This window comes from Nyctereutes procyonoides, unplaced genomic scaffold (genome assembly GCF_905146905.1).
Source record: "Nyctereutes procyonoides isolate TBG_1078 unplaced genomic scaffold, NYPRO_anot_genome, whole genome shotgun sequence".
NCBI classification, from domain to species: domain Eukaryota; kingdom Metazoa; phylum Chordata; class Mammalia; order Carnivora; family Canidae; genus Nyctereutes; species Nyctereutes procyonoides.
In genome coordinates, this window is record NW_026575033.1 from 7,322,281 (window position 1) to 7,343,512 (window position 21,232).

General features: G+C 42.0%; 1 pseudogene; it reads left to right on the top strand.

The window, feature by feature from the left end:
- Nucleotides 1-10,241: 10,241 nt before the first annotated feature.
- Nucleotides 10,242-10,333, top strand: LOC129504674 (U6 spliceosomal RNA; annotated as a pseudogene).
- The last annotated feature ends 10,899 nt before the right edge of the window (nucleotides 10,334-21,232 follow it).

Here is a 21,232-nt window from a genome sequence, read left to right on the forward strand (position 1 = left end):
ATGTTTCAGACATGTCTCTTGTTAACACATATTTAGGTTTTGTCCCCATTCTGACACTCTTTGTGTTTCAGAGGAAAAAAATTAAAATGTAATATGACTTCCTATATATGTCGTTTAGAACTAACAGATGAGGCTGTGCTTTCTTTTATCTCCTGTCTCTTTTTCCTTCCTTTCCTGTGTTGTTTTTGTTTAATTTTTTTTGAATCATTCTATTTTTTTCTTCACTGAGTTAGAAACATCTACTGTTCATATTTTTTTAGGTCATTAGGAATTACAATATGGAAGCTTAATTCATCAAAATCTAAGGTTAATCAATAATTTCTCTCAGAGGTAATTAAAAATATGTATATATTTTTAACAGTCGGTGTGACATGCACATGGTCCAGTCTGGACACATAGTGGCCCCCTCATTCAGGACAATGCACGAGTGCGTGCTATCTGGGTGTCAGCCCCACCTAGCCACTCCTCTGGGGCAATGCAAGAGCCTGCATTCCCTTTACCTCTGTCTTAGTCTGCTTGGGCTGCCATCACAAAGTACCACAGACTGGGGAGATCAAATGACAGAAATTAATTTCCTTGTGGTTCTAAAGGATGTCAGTGTGGCCAGGTTCTGGCGAGAGCCCTCTCTCTGCTTGCCGATAGCTGCGTTCTCATGAGTGCCTCGGGTACCTCTTCTTGTAAGGGCACTAATCCATCATGAGCCTCCCCACTCCCATGGCCTCATCTCAACTTAATCACCCCTTCTTAAGGGGGCCATCTCCAAATACCATCGCAGTGGGGGGGGCATACAACTTCAACATATGAATTTCAGGGTAGCACAGTTCAATCTAGCAATCCCTGTCTGACTTCTCTGTTTTTATTCTTTTTTTCTTAACCTCATAAAATGGTATTATTTCACATAATCAATGTTCTTTTAGATTTATTCCAATATTTATCATTATTATCTTGGCTTGTCATTTCTTTATATATTTCAGAGCTTCCATTTGGGATCCTTTTTTTTTTCCTGAAGTATATTGTTAGAATTTTCTTTAGTGAGGATCTGCTAATGGAAAACTATTATGTTCATCTGAAAATATCTTTATTTCACCCTCTGTTCTAGTTACTGAGGGACTGTCTGTCAACTCCGAATGCCACCCCCCCCACACACACACAACCTGCTGGAGCTGTGACTATGCCAGTGACATCCCTGTTTTGCCAGCTGACTCCTTGTTGGCTCTGCCAGGGGCTCTATTAGTCAGAGTCCATCAGAAACAGAGACAGGGGCACCTGGGTGGCTTAGTCGGTTAAACACTGCCTTCGGCTCAGATCATGATCCCAGAGTCCTGGGATGGAGCCCTGCATCAGGCTCCCTGCTCAGTGGGGAGTCTGCTTCTCCCTCTTTCTCTACCTGCCGCTCCCTCTACTTGTGCTCTCTCTCTCCCTGTCAAATAAATAAAATCTTTTTTTTTAAAGAAAGAAACAGAGACAGAAATTCACCACTTATTTAAATAGGGATATTTTAATATTAAGAATTATTAAGTAGAATAAGACAAGGTGGCTCATTACTAACAGGAGTTGGGGGCAGGAAGCCTGGAGGTAGAAGGTGCAAAAGGACAGCTGCCTCTGAGCAAGAGAGGACACTGGGGGAACTGAGAACAGGATAGGGATATGCTCCAAGGCTGAGGCCTCTTCCTAGAGGGAATGATGACCACAGAAACAGGCTGCCTGCAGCAAAAACAAAGCAAACAGTCACTTGCAAGAGTGTGAGCTGGTGCTGGTCTGTAGAGGCAGTCCACCATTCCTGAGGATGTGGGCAGCCTGGAGCTTGTCTGTAGACAGGGCCTGGCCTGGCTAGAGGATGTGGAACAGGTGGGGCTGTTCGAGAAGCAGCCTGGTTTGGTAGAGGGCATGAATGGGACAGTGCTGATCTGCAGAGGCAGAGAGGCAAAAGATCCAGAACAGCCAGAATGATGTTGAAGGAGAAGAACATGTTTGGACGGATGTCACCCAACTTCAAGCCTTACTATACAGCTTCAGTAATCAAGACAGTGTGGTATTAAGGAAAGAACAGGCAAATAGATGAATGGAGCAAAACAGAGAGTGCCAAAATAGATCCAATCAAGTTCTCAGAGTTCTGGAAGCTGGGAAGTCTAAGGTCAAGGCATGTGGCAGGTGCCAGGTCTGCTGAGACTCCTCTTCTTTGTGCATAGATAGCGGTCTTCTCACTGTGTCCTCACATGGCAGAAGGGGCAAGAGAGTTCTCTGGGGTTTCTTTGATAAGGGCATGAATTCCATACAAAAGGGCCCTACCCTCATAATCTAATCACACACATAGGGGCACCTGGGTGGCTCAGTGGTTGAGCATCTGCCTTCGGCTCAGGTCTTGTTCCTGGGGTGGAGTCCCGCATCGGGCTCCCTGCAGGGAGCCTGCTTCTCCCTCTGCCTGTATCTGTGTGTGTCTCTCATGAATTAATAAATAAAATATTTAAAAAAATCACACACATAACCCAGAGTCCTCACCCCCTAAGTCAGCACACTGAAGATCAGGTTTCACCTAACTTGGGGGAACACAAACATTCAGTCAGTGGCAGAAATACAGTCAGCTGATCTCTGACAAAGGAGCGAAGGCAATACACTGGAGCAAAGACAGTCTTTTCAACAAAGGAGCTGAAAAAATTGGACGATGGGACGGATGCCTGGATGGTTCAGTGGTTAAGCATCTGCCTTCCCCTGGGGGCGTGGTCCTGGAGTCCCGGGATCGAGTCCAGGGATAGAGTCCCATGTCGGGCTCCCTGCATGGAGCCTGCTTCTCCCTCTGCCTATGTCTCTCTCTCTCTCTCTCTCTGTCTCTCATGAATAAATAAATAAAATCTTAAAAAAAGAAAAAGGAAAAACTGGATGATCATATGCCAAAAAAAAAATCTGGACTTAGAATTATGACTTTTTACTAAAGTAGGCACAGAATTGTTCACAGACCTAAATGTTAAATACAAAACAATTAAAGTCCTAGAAGATAACATGGAGGAAATCAAAGTGACTTTGGGTTTGGTGCTGACTTCAGATTCAACATATGAAAAGCATGATCCATGTGAGAATGTTTGGTAAGTTGGTCTTCATTCAAATAAAAATCTTTTGCTCTGCAAACTACACTGTAAGAGAATGAAAAGACAAGACACAGACTGGGAGAAAATATTTGCAAAAAACCTACCTGATGAAGGAAGATACTGGACTGTCGTATTTGCTATCAGTTAATAAAATATTTGAAAATTTGTTTTCCATCATGGATGTTGGTCTGGGAGCAAAAGTAGGAGTGCTCTGACTCTGAGAAGGAATGCGTCTTCTGTGATATGCAGAAATTGAATTGTTAGTTCTTCCACATTTGGATCTTTGGGTTGTTCATTCAGACTTCTTGCCTGCCTTCCATCCTCAGGTTGTCCATGCACTGCCTACGCATTGCCAGCATCATGCTAGACATGACAAGAGCCCTGGAACCAAGTCCCTACACAGAGCTATGGATGTTCCTGCGCAGAGTGGAGGAAGGTAAGGACCCCCTCCCCTCCCCAGGCTGATGAGGTGGGGGGCCAGGGAGTACTGGTAACTGCACAGGGGTGAAGGGTGGACATCACATTCACAGCTTCTGAGGGCTGAGAAGGGACAAGCTGGCCCCTTCTCTGAAAGGTGAGGGCACTGTACTAACAGTGTCATCAGGCATTTCCATCTGCTCATAGATGGTCTGCATCACTTGCTGGATCTCTTGCGCTGGGCCACATCTGGAAGGAAGTCAGGTTTGCTTGGCAGAGGAAAGCCAAGAGTCTTGGCTGAGGTCTGGCCCAAGGGCACCCAGAGTGGAGGGTTCAAGCGAGGCCCTCAAGTCCAGCAAAGGTGCAAGCCCTGAGTGTGTATGTGCTCCTGCTACCTGGCAGAGAGTCCTTGCAGGGCAGCGCCAGGGATCATGAGGGTCCAGTGATGCTGGGTGAAGGGTCCTGACCTTGGACAGAGCTTGAGTCACTCATCTGCCCTTCACTGCTGGCAGGACCCCGGGCCAGTCTCCAAGGCTCTGCTTCCTCACCTGGAAGTGTTGGAATGCTCACAACCCACAGTGTGGTCGTGAGCATCGATGAGCCTGAATTTGGTTACAAGGGAGCACCCTACAAATGTTAGGGTCCCTTTAGTACTGTCTTCACACTTATTACAAGGTCACATCATGCGGGGCCTTTCCAAGAAGCTAACTTACCAAGAAGAAGTTCACAGGCTTTCCACACGGTGTCAGTGACGTCCAGGAGCACCTCTGATGCTTTCTCCTGGCTGACTATGAAAGGACAAGAAGCGGGGGTGCCTGGGGGGCTCAGTTGGCTAAGTGTCTGCCTTTGGTTCAGGTCATGATCTCGGGGTCCTGGGATCGAGCCCCGCATCCAGCTCTGGTGCTCAGTGGGGACTCAGCTTCTCCCTCTCCCTCTGCCCCTCACCCCTGCTTAGGCTCTCTGTCTCCCTCTCAAATAAATAGATAAAACTTAAAAAAAAAAAAAAAGACAAGAATAAGGTATCACCAGGCCCCAGGGTCCCTGAGTCCCCTGCGGGACTCCTGGAACTCCCCTGGAATCCTCCTCAGCTGCCTTGGCTCCTCCTTGCCCTCTCCTTACCTGGCAGTGCTTCCCCTCCCTCCCCAGACAGACACCGTCACAGGGCCTGCAGCCCAACTCCTATCAGCCAAGCCTTCTAAGTGAAGGGCACGCAGTTAGGGTGATCCACCCTAAAACTTTGTCTCCCATAGCTCTCTCCAAAAATAGACTCTTACTACTTGTGATGTCTACTTGATGGACTATGGGAAAGGGGAGTGGGTGGTGAGGGGGAGGAGAAGAAGCTTTTTGATTTTTTATACCTGTCCCACCTGGGGCTTCATTCCTACTTGAGAGGAGCAGGTGCTTAACCCCTACGCATGAAAGGCCTTTAGTTCTGGAGTTAGATGTGCATCGTAATGGGCTCAGCTGCCGTTGACTCCTACCACGAAGAACCCACTCCGGAGTCAGACGCTTCTTGCTCATGGGGTGACTGGGAAACTGGTCCCCGCGGGGCACTGGTAGGTGTTTAATGATCGAGTCTTCAAAAGGAGGGTTGCAAAAGCCCTGATTTTGTAGCACGTGCCAACTTCTATGGTACAGAGTCCCACATAGCGACCTCATGCCATCCACAAGGCCTGACTCGGTGCAGAGTGGAGACATGCGCACGAGGGACAGGCTGGAGGCTGTGCTGCCCCAGGCTCCTCATAACTGAAATAGGGGATGAGAGTCATACCAGTCCTCGGAGTGCACGTGTCATGCAGCGCCCTGGCATGATGTCTGGTGTTTGTTAAGTATAAAAGAAATGTGAACTATCATGCTAATACTGCCATGACTACTTCTAGCATTTTCTCCTCCACCCCCAGACCTTGGATAGAGCAGCTCCTGGCTCCCCTTCAGCACTCCACTTTATCTTTTCTTACTGCAGGGACCCCCTTCTGTCTTAATGGTCTGCCATTTGTTTGCAGGATCATCTACCCCGAGAGTCAGATGCCTCTGGAGCCAGGACTACCTGGGGCATTGAATCCCACTCTGCCACTCACTAGCTGCGGAAACCTGGGCAAGTAACTTAACCCCTATGCCTTAGTCTCCACAGGATGGGCATGATCATTGGTTCATGTGTAACAGGGCCGTAGGGGGACTTGCAAGAGTTAGTATGTTCAATGCTCACATTCATGCTGATGCATGGGAGGGTTAGGAGTCCTTGCTACGGGGTCAGGTGACTCCTCAGAAGCAGGATGCTGCATCTCCGGGTTCACTGCGTGACACCTGCATCTCGTGGGTGCTCTCTAAAGGCTGGCAGATAAGGCACGAAGGGCTGTTTGCAAGACCCACTGGCATGTAGGACTGCAGGTAGGAAATGGGGTGTAACTGGAACCCTGAGCTGGGCGGCCTCTCCACTCTTGCAGGCTTGCTCACAGCATCCCCTCTGTGCCATGAAGCTGGAGGATTGCTGCCGACTCAGAAGAAAAATCACAAAAGGCAGAGGAAGTCACTCCAGTGTTTGAGCCGCTGGCTGATTGCAGAGACAGAAACTGAAGCAAGAATAAGCAGAGTGGCGGTGGGGGCAGCTGTAGCAGCAGACTGGGGTGGAGGGGTGTCAAGTGAAGGTGAAAAGTAACAGACTTTTTTTAAAAAAAGATTTTTATGTGTTTATTTGAGAAGGAGAGAGAGAGAGAGAGAGAGAGAGAATGAGTGGGGGCAAGAGGGGCAGAAGGAGAGGGAAAAGCAGACTCCCTGTGGAGCCGGGAGCCCAGTGCACGGCTCAATTCCAGGACCCCAGAGCCAAAGGCAGACACTTAACTGACTGAGCCCCCAAAGTCACAGACTTATCTGCATTATGTGCTTTGGGACCCAGGAGGCCCTCTTGCTGGGGTGGGGGTTGGGGAGGTGAGAGAGGAGGGAGGAAGGCACGGATGGCTTCCTTTCCCCTCCTGAAGTTCTCCCAGATGGCAATGTAGGATTCTGCAGTGGCTTCAGCAGCTTCCATCCCAGCCCCCTATCCCTCACCTCCCCCAAACCTGGGACCCCATTTGCACTCCTGAGCAGATTGACGGGACCAGAGACCATTACTCTGTCAAAGAGAGGAGACTGTGAGCCTCGCACATCCCCAGATCTTTCCCAGGCTCCCTCCAGTTAAAAGGCCAAAGCAGTTCAATAAAAGAGCAAATTGGCTCCTACCTCCATGTGCCCCAACTCTTTAGGTCTAAGAAACCCCTCTTTATACAATGCAGTCTTTCAATCGGTGGTTTCATTAGGATCCTCTAGTTTTATGCTTCAATTTGGTGAAGCCTTTGGAGTACTTTTCTCCCAGAAATATAGGTGAGCACGTAAATGCTAAAAGGCAGCTGAAACTGAAATTAGGCTATATTTATGCAAATTAATGAAGCCAGCAAGGTAACTGGTTGGTTTTGGAGGATTTTTTTCCAAATCGGTGTTTTTTGTTTTGTTTTTTTATTTTGTTTTTGTTTTTAGATTTTATTTATTTGAAGGAGAGGGAGAGAGCGCAAGCAGGGTGAGGAGCAGAGGGAGAAGAGGAGATCATGTTCAGGAGCAAAAAGGAGTGTCAGCACACAGCTCTGTCAAGAGCAGATTCCCTTAACTGCTTGCAAGATCTAGCTTCTTTTTCAAAGCTAAAATCCACCTACAGAAGTTCACAAACATCAACAGGAAGTTGCCCTGCATCCAGTCCCCGTTTTCAGAGGGTTTGTCTGGGCTGGCTTCTAGGGAGCTGACACTCCCTTTTGCTCCTGAACATGATCTCCTCTTCTTAGCACATGAACCCTCCATGTGGCCCAGGCTTCTTGGCTGAGCACCCTCCTGATGGCTGATGCCAGCTCTCCACATCCTGGGAGCCTGGGTGCATCCATTCTGAGCAGTGAAGTCTTCTAGCAGAAGCAAAGCACACTCCTCAGGTCGGATGCTCTGGGGCATTCTGCAGTTTGAGAAGGGTTATGCTTTCAGTCTGGGCTCAGTAAGAAAGCTGGGGCAGATGGCACTAGCTTCACTGTGGTAAGATCTGCTTCCCTCCTGGGGTGGGGCTGACTGACCCCACGGAGCTGACGCAGAGAGCTCATGATCTGCTAGCCAGCCAGTCAACATTTGTAGTGTGAGAATAGCAGGCTTGCTGAAAGAAGGCCCCCAACAGAGCTCCCTGGGATAGGATCTCTTAAGTTCCAAGACTTTGGTAGCTGCTGTGTGACATGAGCCACCCTCTTCCCACCACCCAGAGAAATGGGTGTGTAACACAGCAGGAGCCTGCCTGATACAGAGCCATTGCTGATCTCTTCATGTCCCTTGTATTAATCAGGATTCTCCAGAGAAACAGAATTAACGTAACCTTGGAGAAATGGTGTACATTAATCCCCATAATTTATATTATTTTGTAACTGGAACTTTGTACCTCCTGTTCCCCTTCACCCATTTCCTCTACCCCCCCCACCCCGCCAAGTTCCCTCCCTTGTAGCAACCACCAATCTCTTCTCTGTATCTATGAGATTTGTTTTGTTTGTTGGGTGGGTTCTTTTAGGGTCCACATGTAGGTGAAATCAAATGGTATTTGCCTGTCTCTGTCTGACTTATTTCACTTAGCATAATATCATGTAGGTCCCTTCCATGTTACTGCAAATGACAAGATGTCATTCTTTTTTTTTTTTGGCTGAGTAATAGTTAATTGTATTGACTATACCACATCTTCTTTATCCATTCATCTATGGATGAACTCTTAGGTTGCTTCCATATCTTGGCTATTGTAAATAATGCTGCAATGAATATTAGGGTGTATATATCTTTTCCAATTAATATTTTCATTTTGCTTGGGTAGATACCCAGTAGCGGAATTACTGGATTATATGGGATTTCTATTTTTAATTTTTTGAGGAAACTCCATACTGTTTTCCATAGTGGCTGCACCAGTTGGCATTCCCACAAACAGTGCATGAGGGTTTCCTTTCCTCCACATCCTCACCAACACTTATTTCTTTTTTTTCCTTAAATTTTTTTTAATCTAGCCATTCTGACTGGTATAAGGCAATATCTCACTGTGGTTTTGACTTGCATTTCCCTGATGATGAGTGATGTTGTGCATCTGTCTTTTCATGTGTTTGCCATCTGTATGTCTTCTTTGGAAAAATGCCTATTCAGGTCCTTTGCCCATTTTAAATTGGATTATTTTATTTCGGTGTTGAGTTGTATGTGTTCTTTTCATATATTTTGGTTATTAACCCTTTATTGGATATGTCATTTGTGAACATCTTCTCCCATTCAGTAAGTTGCCTTTTCATTTTGCTGATGGTTTCTTTCACTGTGCAAGAACTTTTTTTTTTTTTTTGGTATAGTCCCAAATAGTTTATTCTTACTTTTATTTTCCTTACTTTTCCATTTTCTTAAGGTTAATTTTTGAGGCTTCTTCTTCTTCTTTTTTTTTTTTTGAGAGAGAGAGAGAGAGGCAGAGGGAGAGGAGAGAATCTTAAGCAGGCTCCATGCCCATTGTCGAGCCCAACGTGGGGCTCGATCTCCAGACTCTGAGATCATAACCTGAGCTGAAATCAATAGTTGGACACAACCGTGTGAGCCACCCAGCTGCCCTGAGGTGCAAATTTTTTTAAAATGTAAAATCTGCCAAAATTTTCTTTATGGTTTTTCTCTATATACTTATGAAAACTTTCCCAAACCTGAGAGATCTGATTTTTCTTTCCTTTCAGAGAGAGAGAGCATGAAATGATATGTAAGAGTAAGCATTCTTCATTAACTGTCAGAAGACCTCCATCCTAGTCACTGGTATGTCACATAATAACGAATAGTCAAAATATTACATCAGTTATTTTTTTAAGAGAGTTAACATCTTTAACTCTAATTTTGTATTTGTTTATTTTTCCCTTTTGTACTTCCAACTTTTATTTCATGTGTTTTGGAGTTCTTTGGTAGATGTATACACACGTAGGAACATTATGTATTTTATCATTATAAAATGTTATTTAAGTAATTCTTGTTTTGAAGTCTACTTTATTTAATATGAAGATAGTCATTCCAGTTCTTTTATGACTAGACTTTACATCAATATCTTTCCCCATCCTTTTACTTTTTAATTATATGTATTTTTATAAAGTACATTCTTCTAGACAATACAGTTCTCCAATCTCATAATTTCTGCCTTCTAGTTGGAACATTTAGTCTATTTATACTTAACGTTTACTTGGAATGTTATTCTATCTTTTAATGTAATTGTTGCTATAATTGACTTCATGTCCATTGTCTTGCTATTCATTTTTATTTATCCCATCTTTCTTTTTTCTCTTTCCTGCTTTTACATTAATCAAGCATTTTTAGGTCTTCCATTTTACATCCTCTGTTGGCTTTCTAACTATGCCTCTTTGTTTTTCTAACTATGCCTTTTTATTTTTGCTCTTGGTCCTAGAACCTAGGGATACCATATACATTCTTAACCTATCAGTTTACTTTGAGTTAATATCATACTTCTTCACATATGAGAACCTTAGAGCAGTGCACACTTACATTTATCCCTTTCCTGACTTTTGTGCTATTGCCTTTGGCTTCAAGAACTTCTTTTAATTTTTCTTACATTGCAGGACTGTGTATGCATTTTTATTTGTTTTCTTGTTGTTGTTGCCTTTGTTTTTCTAGAAGTACATTTATTTCACCTTCATTTTTAAAAGGAAAAAAATGTAAAGAATTCTAGATTGTGTGCCTGCTTTGGCAACAGAATATACTAAAATTGGAGATTAGCACAGCCTCTGCACCAGGATGACATGCAAATTGGTGAGGCATTCCACATTAAAACAAAACAAAAAATTCTAAGTTGACATTTTTTTTCTTTTCTCTCGCACAGGTTGGCTTTGTTTCTCATGAGAAACCAGCAGTTTCTATTATTGCTTTTCCTGTATGTATGGTGTCTTCTTTCTTTGGATGCAGTTAAGAATTTCTCTTTCATTTGTAGTAGCTTGGTGATGATATGCCTAAGTGTAGTTTTCTGTGTGCTTATCCTCTTTGAGATTTATTGAATTTTGTGTATCTGTGGGCTGATAGTTTTCCTTAAATTTGGGGGGAAAAAAGCGATTATTTCTTTCATCGCATTTTTTTTTACCCCAGTGTCTTTCTTTTCTTCTGGTTGTACTCCAGTTACACATTTGAGAGACTGCTTAATATTGTTTCACTGAGATTGTTTATGTTTTTAATGTTTTTCACTTTATGTTCTTCAGTTTTGTTAGCGACACGTCTTCATGTTCATTGATTTTTTTCCTTCTGCAGTGTTACAACTGCTATTATAGTCACCGTTTGGTGACTTTTTCATTTCAAATATTATACCTTCAGTTCTAGAATCTTCATTTTTTTTTTAAGTAGGCTCGATGGCCAGCATGGAGCCCAACACAGGGCTTGAAATCACAACCCTGAGATAGAGACCTGAGCTGAGATCAAGAGTTGGATATTTAACTGACTGAGCCGCCCAGGTGCCCCTCTTCATATGTTTTTTTTTTTAATTTTTCCACTTTTCCTGCTTACTCCTTATTTCTTCACTCATTATGTACCTCTTTTTCTTTGCTTAAGATAGCTGTTTTAAAGTTCTCCTTTGCTAATTCCAACATCTGTGTCATTTCTGATTATGCTTATATTGACTTCTTTTTTTCCTGATTACATGTTGTATTTTCTACTTCTTTGCATGATTATTTTTGAGATTGTGCTGAGTATTGTAGATGTAACATTGTTGAAAGTCTGGATTTATTTTCTTTCTTTAAAGAGTGCTGCATTTTGTTCAGTTAGACAATTAATTTATGAGCCGATCATCTTGATCTTTTCGAGGCTTAGTTTGGGGCTTTATACAGTAGCTCTTACTCTTGCCCTAATATAGTTCATTTCCTTTTTTGGTTACAGCTGAATGTTTTCAGTGTTTAATGAGGTCTCTCCATTTTGAGTGACCAAATCTATAATGTCTTTCTCCATGGTGTGACCTCCAGAATCTATTCAACTCACATCTCTTTATATGTTTTTTCATGTTTTCTCTAAGTAACACTGGTTGAATTTTAAAAATATAGAAAATGTAGAATTAATTGGGAAATAACATATAAGCTTAAGCACAGAGATGTAGTAAAGTTCACATGTCCCATGTATCCCTGAGTGTCTAGAGCCAGGGTTTCATGCTTGTTTCTGATCCTTGATGGCTCTTTTCTTGTTCCTTAGTTATCTCCTTCTTGGAGTCCCACTAAGGAAACAGCTTTTACTAATAAAACTCCAATTCTTATCTGCCAAGATTAATAATGGAGGGAGAGTCTCCATGGGAGGGCTGGTTAGGCCTTATAGATTTCCATTCCCCTTAGGGTTCTTTTGCTTTTTTACACTGCTAGACTGTGCTGGTTGTATGGGAAGTTGTTCCTCCTCATTCTACCAAGCAGGTGCTTATGACTACTATCTTCATATTCCTAGAGTGTGACTGAAGCTGGGCTGGACTTTAATGAAGATTTAAGCTTAGAGAATATTTTTTTTAAAAAAGTAAATAGAATAACATGAAAATGAATTATCTGGATTATAAGATATGACCTATTCTTATTTTTATTTTTAAAATATTTATTTAAGGGCACCTGGATGGCTCAGTGGTTGAGTGTGTGCCTTTGGCTCAGGTTGTGATCCCAGAGTCCTCAGGGAGCCTGCTTCTCCCTCTGCCTATGTCTCTGCCTCTCTCTGTGTATCTTTCATGAATTAATAAGTTAAAAAAATGTTAAATATTTATTTATTTGAGAGAGAGAAAGAGAGCACAAGAGAGTATATGGAGGGAGGGGTAAGAGAGGCGGGGGGGAAAGCAGTCTTCCCCCTGAGTGAGGAGCTTGATGCAGGGCTCAATCTCACAAATCTGAGGTCATGACCTGAGCTGAAATCAAGAGCTACAGGCTTAACTGACTGAGACACCCAGGTGCCTTATGACCTATTCTTATTTATCTTACATGCTTCTCTGCCCAGCTAGTGGAACACCTGGTATGGTGTGAAAAGAGACCTTCTGTGACCCTATCTTATAAAAATGTGAGCAGAGGAGCAATCCTAGATGCTTTAATAGACTTTCAAATTGAATGACATGCCACAACTCCTAAATACCCAAGTCGCACCAGCATAAATCCTGCCTTTTGAGTTTAACATTCCATATGAAGACTTTGTAAATGTTCTGTCCTTTCTTATATGCACAGTAGAACAGATGTGTAGGGTGAAACCACAAAAGGACAATTAACAGAACACCAGAGTCAGCTAACTGAGAATGGCTCTAGCGGAGACCCAGCTGGCTATGGACAAAGGACTGTCTGCAGGAGTTCCTGACTCATTGCTCAAGTCTGATAACAATATACATGGGCCTGCTGTACTTCCTGGGAAGAGCTATTGTTTTGCTCCCACAAATGTTGCTGTTGTCTTGTCTCCCTACCCTCTCTGAGCTGTGTGCTGTGTTATCTCACATTGCTCTTCATTTCCCTTGTGTGTGCTTATGCTGCTTGATTAACCTTTCTCGGGGCCATACTTTTCCCCTACTTATCTGTCCTGTTCTTTAAGGACAGACTCTGGTTTTCTTGGCTTTCAGAAACAGTCAATGACATTACTAGTCACAGCTCTCTCATTGAGCTGACCACATTGACTGTCCAAGCTACTCTGGCAACACTTGCCAGTGCCACTAAGACCATTCACATTGAAATGGTAAATTTATCATATACTTCTTACATCTCTGTTTCTCTAACTCCTCACAGTGAGTTGTGAAGGGTCTATTCACTTATCCCTTGGGAAAGTCCATGTCTTTGTGGAATAAACTAAAGTCTAAGGGAACTGTTTGGGAGACTGCTCTATCTGAAAACCAACAGTGTTTCTAATTTTCCTTCAAAACTTTCCCTATGCTCTATTGAGTTCACAATAATCTTTGCAGCCAAATGCTTACATGTGTTCATCTTTCCCTTGGGGTGCATAAATACATCATCCTGAACTCTGACTCTAAGAAAACTGATTCTTAGGTCAGCAGATCAAGCATCCTACCTTGAGCCCAGTGTTGTACAATAACAGTGAGGTAAAACTACCAAGAGGCCTACTCTTCTATTATTATTCAATGAAACTCGGCAGACATTTCTTTCTCACCCTTCCAGCCCTTTCCAGAAAAGAATCAGAAGACTTGTTGCTGAGGTGGAGGTAACCCAGAATAAAAGGACATAGATAAATTAGCAAGTGGCATGGGAATCCCTTATTCCCATTAGAACACCCACTCTACAGCCATTGAGTAAAGATTCAGGAGATGGAAGTTTTGTTTTGTTTTGTTTTTAGGGGGTGGAACTTCTAAAAGCTCTGCTGGTGATTCTAATATGCAGTCAAGGGTTGAGAAGCCTGCTTCTTTTTTAATTCTTTTGGGCAAAAACTGTGAGTACAAAAGTGATTGTTTTTCCTAATGGGAAGTGATACATGCAGATGACCCTCAAACTTTAGCAGGCATCAAAGTCACCAGGAGGACATGTTAAAACACAGATTGCTAAGGTCCACTCCCTGAATTTCTGACTCAGTTGGCCCGGAGTGGGATCATTACCAAGTTCCCAAGTGCTGCAGATGCAGCTGTTTGAGCCCACACTAGATGAACCACTGCTTTATGCAATGAAGCATTTCTGTCCTCAGTCACTGTATTTGTCTTCATGCCCAGAAGAGATGAATCCCTCCCTCTTAGGTAAGAGGAGCAAGCCTTAAACAGCTCCCATTTTAAAATGTCTCGTGGCAATTAATGCAATTGGCTTTCTGGTAGAATGTGGGAAAATTCTTGTGGAGTGGTTGCAGATCACCAAGTACATGACATCAGGAACTCTGGGCTTTCCTACCCCCCACCTCTACAAAGGATGAATTTGTGGTCTCAGTCTGTGGTGGAAGGAGACAATGAAGGGTTGGTAGTCATCAATAGAGCATAGGAAGAGTTTTGAAGGAAAATTGGAAACACTGTTGGTTTCCAGATAGAACAGGCTTTAGGAATTCCATTGCTTTTCATGCTGTAAAGTGGGTCACAATCCCTTTATTTGCACATTTGTCTGGACATGACTTTTTAAATCTTTAAAATATATTTTTATGTTTTTATTGTGGTAAAATACACATAAGACTTTCCATCTTAATCATTTTTAAGCTTATACTTCAGTGGCATGAAGTATATTCACACTATTGTGCAACCATCACCACCATCCATCTCTAGAACTTTTTTATATTCCAAATGAAAGCTCTGTATCCATTAAAAATGAATTCCCCAGTCCCCTCCCCACCAAGCCCCTTGCAATCACCATTCTACTTTCTGTCTCTATGAATTTGACTACTCCAGGTACTTCGTTTAAGTGGAACCATACAGCATTTGTCCTTTTGTACTTGGCTTATTTCACTTGGCTTGATGTCATCAAGTATAAACTGGTTTTTGATCTCAGCCAGATTTGTTATACTAGAGTGGTTCAGACAGAAAATTTAGATTCAGAGGGACCCAGTTTTGAGTCCTATCTCTGCTTTTCTGGTTGTGTGATTTTGGGCATTTACTTAATATGCCTAAGCCTCAGTTTCCCCCAAACTAAAGAAAGGTTAATAATATTTATCTCATAAAGTAGCTGGTAGGACTGTGGGATAGCAAATATAAGACACTTGGCCCAGTGCCTGACATATTAGGTAGTGGGAGCTAGTTATGTTCCTTCTCTTCCAGCCCAGGGAAATAGAGGCTCCAAGGGGTTAGGTGGCCTTGGCAGGGGAGTGGCTATAGATGAGCAGGGTTGCATCTGAGTCATGCTGCTTCCTGGGCTTGTGTTTTCTGTTTCCTACAAGGCTGAAGTCTTGTTTCTACCAAGTAAGTTTGGATAACATCCATGTCTGCAATGCTGGCATGTGTGAAGAACTGCTTTTGCCTTTTAGAGTATTTTAAAATGAGCTATCTGCTCTGTTCTTCCCCCCCCCCCCTCTTGTGTTTAAAATGCAGTGCTAACAAAATATTTTTGGCATAGTAAGCATAATATATTGAAAGATTTTTATAAAGGATTAACGTAACTTGGAATCCTATTAAGACTAAGAAAGCAGTTCTCATTAAGATTCCAAATTATGCCATGCAGTACAATTTTTATGATGATTAGGATAGGCAAAATAGCAAGATAGCAGAATTTTCTTAGCATAATGCAAACTTGATATTATGATCATTTAAAGCCATCTGTGGTTGTTTCCTTGTTCATGAGGTCTTGGTTAATGGGAAGAGTGTCCTGGGTGCCTGAGGCCATGGTTTCCAATGTTGGCTGCACATGAGAATCACCTGAGGGGATTTTGAAAATCTCAAATGTCTAGATAGTGCAATTACATCAGAATTCTAGGGGTGGAGGAGAGGTTGGATCCAGGAATCTGTATTGTTTTTAAGTCTCCAGGTCATTGCAATGTACAGCCACTGTTGAGAACCCTGCTCAAACCCCAGTAGTAACCCACTTGCCTTTCCTCCACAAGTCTTTTTATAGTCCTCCTCATACAGATCTTGTACATATTTTGTTGGATTTATACCTGAATATTTAACTTGGGAGGGGTAATATACGTGGTATTATGTTTTTAATTTCAAATTTCACCTGTTCATTGCTGATATATAGGAAAGTGATTAACTTTTGTGTATTAACTTGTATTACACAAAAAAATCACAAAAGTGGTTAACTTTTGTGTATTAACAGGTATCTTGCAACCCTGCTATAATTGTTTAACAATTCCAGTAGGGTTGTTTTTGTTGTTGTTGTTGTTTTTGACAATTCTTTCAGATTTTCTACATGGACAATCCGGACAACCATGTCATCTGTGAATTTTATTTCTTCCTTCCCAATCTGTATGCTCTGCCTCCCTTTTCTTGTTTTACTGCATTATTTAGGACATTCTGTACAATGTTGAAAAGCAGTGGTCAGTGGAGACATCCTTGCCTTGCTCTGATCTTAGCATGAGATCATGGGTTTCTCTCTATTAAGTTGATGTTAACTGTAGGTTTTTTGTAAATGTTCTGTATCAAGATGAGGAAGTTCACCTTTACCCCTAGTTTGCTAAGGCCATTGTACTTTTGCAGTGACTCACATACTGTCTCCCATAGACTGAACCAAAGCCGTCACCCACTCAGTTTGTAGGCATGCATGCATGCGTGTGTGTGTGTGTGTGTGTGTGTGTGTAACTTAGTCTCTAGATAGGCTCTATCCACTAGTAATCATATTTTCTTCTATGCTACACTCATTCACTATTGGTGATGTAGATACACCATTAAACAGGAGATAATGCACAGAACCCACATTGTTTTGTTTCTTTTCATTTGTATGAAATTGTTTTATTACTTCTTTTCTGATTATAAAGATACTACCAGCAATAGAAGACAGTGAAGAATAAAAATAAAAATATCTCCTGGATACCACCTGGAGACAGCCACTGTTAACAATTTTTTAAATGTTCAGCCATGTTTAAGAGTTTTTAATAGCAAAAAGAAAAATTAAATAAAATTGGGAACAGTAAAGGGATCCAAATAAATTTTTTCAATTGCCCTTTTTACTATAATAAAATATGCATAACATAAACTTTATTATTTTAAAGTATGCAATTTAATGACATTAAGTACATTCACAGTTGTGCAGCCATCACCACTATTCATGTCCATAACTTTTTTATCATCCCAAATAAACACTCCATGCCCATCAATCACCAAATCCTCATTATCCCCATCTTCCCAGCTCTCATAACTTCTACTTTCTGTCCCTATGAATTCAACTATTCTAGGTACCTCATGTAAGTGGGATATACAATATTTGTCTGCAAATATTCTGACAAATAGCCACATAGATATCTCTTCTATATATGTTTGCACATGTACATGCACAATTTTATATTTATTAAATATTTCAATTCATATAAGGTACCTTATCACATAATAATTTCTATAATCTTCATGTAAACAGATCCAAATATTTAAAGTAGTTACATAGCATTCTACCAATGTCCTCTTGACATGCATGTCCTCTTGACATGCATTTACATGTCTTAAATGTAATAATGCTTACAATTATTATCCTTGGATTTGTATCACTTTGCACTTGACTGATGATCATTTTGGAGAAATTCCTAGAAGTGGAATTATTGGTACAAGTCTATGAACTAAATTTTCTTACACATTGTCTTAAAAGTGATACATTTACCCTGGGGCCAGTGACTCTAGAATGGTAGAAAGCATTTATATGTATTTACTTATCTTTAAATTTTTGCTTAATGACCAATTCAGGAAAAAAATGTCTCCATGTAGCCAGGACCCAGGATGCAAGAGCACCTGGCTGTGGGGGTCCCCAAGAGACCAGGTTGAGCCATTCTCTGCTCACAAAATCCAGGGGCAGAGAGATGAGTGTTGGTGACACAAGAAAAGAATTTAGTTCATTGAGTCCAACACAGGAAAGCAGTGGACTAGTGGCACAAAGACGGTCTCCAAAGTGCTAAAAATACTTCCAGGTTTATGTAAGGAAAATGTGGGCCAAAGGTCAGTGAATATGTGCAGGCGGTCAGTGAAGGTCAAGTCATCATTGTCGTGGGGTCAATTATGGGCAGGATCTTGCTGGCTCCAGGCAGTCCTTATTGCATGAGGGGCTAACTTTGGTGACCATCATGGGACACTGCCTGCAAAGTCTTTTGCCTGAGTTAAGAGATAAGTTGGAAAGAAGAACCTAATCAATTAGAAAGTACAGACAAAGGTCAAAATGGAGATAGTTGAAATCCTCTTTCATACAGGCACATTTTTCTTGATTCAAAATCAAAATACTATAGTTTTGTTCATGGAAAGAGTCTACATTCTTAGAAACAGAGATATGTTTATTGACTAGAAGGATGTTGATAAAAATGGATTAGCCTTTTTTTATTAGAATAAAAGTATTAATGTCTAACAGCATAAGGAAAATTTGGGAATCTTCTTTATGAAGTCAGATTAAGGGCCACAGAGAGGTCAATAGCTCTGGATTTGAATAAATTTGATATTATGATTGGCTGCGATTTATTTATTAAGTGTGCCAGAGGGAATGAAGACATGTAGTGTGTTATAGTGGAAAGAGCACCAGAAAAAGCTGAACCAGGAAATTCAGGGGTCACCAGGTGACCCTCTAAGGAGTTACATCCTACCTGCCCACTCTGAACCTCAGTGTCTTCATCTGTCAAATAAGGGATCACACTAGAGGGGACTGTATTATTCCCCACAACAAAATACACCAGATTACATGGTTTAAACAACAGAAATTTATTTTTTCACTGTCTTGGAGCGTAGAAACCCAAGATTAAAGTGCCAGTACTTGGTGAGAACTCTCTCCACATGTTTTGGATAGCCACCTCCTAGCTCTGTCCTCACATGGCCTTTCCATGGTGTGTGCATGCAGAAACAGAGAATGAGAAGAGGGAGAACAAGTTCTCTAGTGTCTCTTCTTAGAACACTATTCCTATAAAATCCAAGTCCCACTCTTAGGGCCGCGCTTAACCTTGAGTACTTCTTCAAAGGCCCCATCAACAAACACTATCACATTAGGGGTTAGGGCTCCAACATAAGAATTTTGAAGGGACTCAAACATTTGGTCCATAACATTTCCCCCATGCCTCCTCACAAATTCACGTTTTTTTCTTGCATGCAAAATGCATTCATTCTACCTCAACAGTCCCCCAAATCTTAACTCATTCCAACATCAACTCTAAAATCTAAAGTCCAAATCAAGTATGGATGAGATGAGGTAAGATTCTCTCTAGCAGTGAACTTGTGAAACCAGACACTTGTGTATTATGTTCTTCCAAAATACAATATGGAGCAGGCATAGGATAGACATTCCTACTCCCCCCCCCCAAAAAAAAAATGAGAGGATGACAGGGGTGACAGGTCCCATGCAAGACCCAGATCTAGCAAGACAAATCTCATTAGATCTTAAAGCTCAAGAGTTGTCGTCTCTGACTTGATGATCCATGTCCCGGATCCACTGGGGCAGGGGTCCTGCCCTCATGGCTCTAGGGGGTGGTCCTGTCCCCAAGGCTTCAAACAGAGACCCCATGATTTGAAACGGAGGGGGCAGCTCAGATGACCTCTGAATTGATTCTGAGTTATTCTTCCCCCCTTTCCAAGAACAGCACACATTCACACTTGCACAGCTCAGATCCCATGAGGTAGAATCCAAGAGTCCAACCCACAGTCTCCTTTCATGGGTTCCCATCTCCTTCCATATCAGCTCAAACTAATCATGTTTCTGCTCAAATAATCTCATCATCCCTTTATCATGGGAAAATCCAGCCACACCCTTCTCTTCAGAACAAGTTTCCTTATTTTTTGTCAGATGGGCAGGCTGACCATTTTCCAAATTTCAAAATTCTTGTTCCTTTTTGCTTAACATTTCCTTCTTCAATTCATCTTTCTCCTCTTGAGTTTTCTGGTGAGTGATCAGGAGGACCCAGGCCACACCTTCCACATTTTGCTTACAAATCTCCTCAACTAAATTTCCAATTTAATCACTTACAAGTTCTATTTTCTACAAAACACTAGAACACAGCTCAGCCAAATTTCTGCCACTTTTTACCAGGGACTACTTCTCGGTCAGTAACCTTTTCCTCACTTCTGGCTGAGGCCTCCCAGAATGTCCTTAAACATCCACAGTCCCAGCAATGCTCTGTTTATGGTTATTCATTCTCTGAGAAGATGGGGACTTTCTCTCCAGCTCTCCTTTTTTTCTCAGCAAAATTGCTTTTGCATCCATATCTGCCAATAGTCCCATCATGTCAATCTAGGCTTATTTTAGCACGTGTCTCAAAAATCCTTCAGCCTGAACAGCCTGAACCTGTTACCTAGTCCTAAAGCCACTTCCACACTTTTAGGTATTTTTTATAGCAGTGCCCTCCTTCTTGGTACCAAAATCTGTATTAGTCAGAATTCTCCAAAGAAATATATCCAATATTTATTCATTAACTTATTATTTATTAGTTTTAAAATTTATTTAAAAACAGTAAGGAATTGGCTCATGTGATTATACAGACTGATAAGTCTCAAGTTCTTGGGGGCAGATCAATAAGCTAGAAACCCAGGAGAGTAGGCAGTATAGTTCTGGTCTGAAGGCCAGCACGCTTGAGTCCCAGGAAGAGCCAACATTTCTGTTTGAGTCCAATGGCAGAACAAAAAACTGATGTCTCAAGGATGCCTGGGTGGCTCCGTGGTTGAGTGTCTGTCTTCTGCTCAGGGAGTGATCTTGGATCCCAGGATCCAGTCTCACATCAGGCTCCCTGCAAGGAGCCTGCTTCTCCTTCTGTCTGTGTCTCTGCCTCTCTCTGTGTGTCTCTCATGAATAAATAAATAAAATCTTTTGGAAAAAAACAAAAAACTAATGTCTCAGCTGAGAAGCCATCAAGTAGGAGGAGGTCCTTACTCTGCCTTCTTGTTCTAATTAAGCTCTTCAACTTCCCACCCATACTGGGAGAGCAATCTGATTTATTCAGTCTACCAATTCAAATGTTAATGTCATCCAGAATTATTCTCACAGACACACCCAGAATAATGTTTGACCAAATATCTGGCCACCCATGGCTTATTGAGGTTGACACTTAAAATTTATCATAACAGGTACCAAACTGGGCCCCCTTGGTGGGAAGTTGGAAAGTATTGGCCTCATCACTTTGTATGTTCTGGAGACCCCTGAGCAGAGCAGTGGAGTCATAGGCAG